Consider the following 2941-nt stretch of genomic DNA (forward strand, 5'->3'; position numbering starts at 1 on the left):
CCGCTCAGAAGAGTCTTGGTAGAGGAGAGCGAGGGGGGTTGGCACCAGCCTTCCCCTCCGCGTCTGCCCCTCCCTCATCTTCCGGGCATTCCCTCCCCACAGCGTCCCCCATCCTGAACGTCCCCCCACCCCGGGCATCCCCACCCTAGGTGTCCCCCACCCCAAGCCATCCTGCTCTAGGCTCTGGGCTCATTTGAGGATGAGGGTTGGTCGGGCTGGAGATGCCTGGGACTGGCGTCCACTGGGCCTGGTGTCAGCCCTTCGCCTTTGACCCTGGGGTGGGTTTACTGTGTGCCCAGCCCCTCCTGGGGGCTGGGGACCACTTGGCCTGTGTTCCTACTAGGCTGGGCCAGGCTTGGGTGCGGCTTGGGAGTTTCCTGTTTGAGTCAAAAGGCCTGCGGTTCGCATGGGATGGCCTCACACCCTGGCCTCCAGCCACCAAGTACCCAACCTGGTTTCTCAGAAGTGTCCCAAGCCAGGCGCATAGCATGATGGTGGGGAGGGAGGCCACCCCACACCCCTCCCAGAGAAGTTCAGACCCCTTTGAGGCGTCCGTCCTCCCTCCACCCGCTCACCGGCACCGTCTCTACTGCAGCCTCCAGCACGACACCACCGCTGTTCACCACCCCAGTCTGTCCACCCAGAGTTCGCCCACTCTTTCTTCTCTCCCAGACCACCCCCATTGCTTCAGGTCGCCTGCAGGACCCGCAAGCCCCTGTAGCCGCTGCCATTCCCTGCTCTCGTATCTACAAGATTCCTGCGGGCGTCTTTTCTCCCTATGCCAATTTCTCTCCTGCCATTTGCTTTCTTAACCCTTCAGAAATTTTATTTACATTTACATGTAAACTTGCGTCCCATATTTTTTGAGGTAAGATTCATATAACAAAATTAGCCATTCAAAAGTGACTAGTTCAGCGGCATTTAGTGCATTCACACGCTGGGCAACGCTCACCTCGTCCTAAGCATTTCCCTCACCCTGAGCAGTGCCCACCCTCTCAGCAGACACTCCCTGTCCCTCCGTCCCTGGCAGCCACTCATCTTTCCATCTCTGTGAACCTGCATGTTCTGGATATGTCATGTCAGTGGAATCAGTATACAGCCTTCTGCGTCTGGCTTCTTTCATGTTGCATAATGGTCTCAAGGTCCATCCGTGTTGTAGCACGTGCGTCGTTCCTTTTTATGGCCAAATAATATCTCTTCGTGTGAATATGCCACATTTGTTTATCACGTGTCCGTTGATGGACATTTGGCTTGTTTACTTGTAGCTATTGCGAATAATGATAAGCATTTGTGCACAAGCTTTTGTTTGAACATATGCTTTCAGTTCTCTTGGGCATATTCCTGGGAGTGGAATTACTGGGTTATATAGTAATTTTACACGTAACTATTTGAGGAACCACCAAACTGTTTTCCACAACAGCCACACCATTTTACATTTCTACCAGCAATGCACAAAAATTCCAATTTCTCCACATCTTCCCAACGCTTGTTATGTATAATTTTTAAAAAAATGCTAGCCATTCTAGTGGTGTGATGTGATATCTAATTATGGACTTTTTTGCATTTCTCTAATGATTTATGATGCTGAGCATCTTTTCATGTGTTAGCTGTTTATATGTCATTTTGGAGAAATGTCTATCCAAGTCCTCTGCCCATTTTTCAACTTGTACAAATGCATGGGGCACACACGCAATTTGTTACAGACAAAGGTTGCATCGCGATCAAGTCAAGCCTTTTAGGGCACCCATCACCCAAACAGTGTATGTTGTACCATAAAGAAATTTCTCGTCATCCGCCCCCCTCCCACCCCTCACCGTCAAGAGTCTCCGTTGCGTCAGTTCATTCTACATCCATGTGCACACATTTTTTAGCACCCACTTACGAGAGGGAATGTGTGACATTTGACTTTCCGTGTCTGGCTTGTTTCACTTAAGATAATGATCCCAGTCCCATCCATGTGACTGTAAAAGACACATTTACATTCTTTTTATGGTAATTTGTTGTGTATGTGTGTGTATATGTATATATGTGTGTGTATATATATGTATGTATGTATGTGTGTGTGTGTGTGTGTGTGTGTGTGTGTGTGTGTATGTGTATATATTTTATTATTATTATTTTTTTAGTTGGAGTCTCACTCCTTCGCCCAGGCTGGAGTGCAGTGGCATACATGCTCAGGGCCACCCCAGCGTCGACCTCCTGGGTTCTAGCAATCCTTCCACCTCAGCCTTCCAAGTAGCCAGAACTATAGACGTGTTCTACCACACCCGGCTATTTTTTATTTTATTGTAGAGATGAGATCTTGCCAAGTTGTCTGGTCGAGTCTCGAACCCGCAGGCTCAGGCAGTCCACTCGCCTTGGCCTCCCAAAGTGCTGGGAGACAGGCTGAGCCACCGAGCCCGGCCTTTCATTGTGTATATTGACCACATTTTCCCTACCTATTCATTGTTGCCGGACACCTAGGTTGGTTCCACATCTTTGCTGTTGTGCACAGTGCTGTGATGAACATAGGAGTGCAGTGTCGTTTTGCATATTAAATTATTTTCCTTGGAGTAGGTACCCGGTAGTGGGACTGCTGGGTCAAATGGGAGTTCAGATTTTAGTTCTTTGAAAAATCTGTTCTCTGTCCACAGAGACGGGACTAGCTTGCATTCCCACCAACAGCGTGTGGGTCCCCTTTTCCCACATCTTCACCAACGTCTGTTATTTTTTGTCTTTTTAGTAGGAGTCATTCTACCTGGAATGAAGTGATATCTCGTTGTGATTTAAATTTGCATTTTATATATCTGTTGGTCATTTGTAAGTCTTTTTTGAAAAATGTCTGTTCATGTCCTTTGTCCATTTTAAAATTTTCTTTCTTTCTCTCTCTTTCTCTCCCTCCTTCCCTCCCTCCCTCTCTCTCCCTCCTTCCCTTGCTCCCTCTCTCTCTCTCTCTCTCTCC

This window comes from Carlito syrichta, unplaced genomic scaffold (assembly GCF_000164805.1).
Source record: "Carlito syrichta isolate Samal-C Ts95f unplaced genomic scaffold, Tarsius_syrichta-2.0.1 Scaffold315456, whole genome shotgun sequence".
Lineage (NCBI taxonomy): Eukaryota > Metazoa > Chordata > Mammalia > Primates > Tarsiidae > Carlito > Carlito syrichta.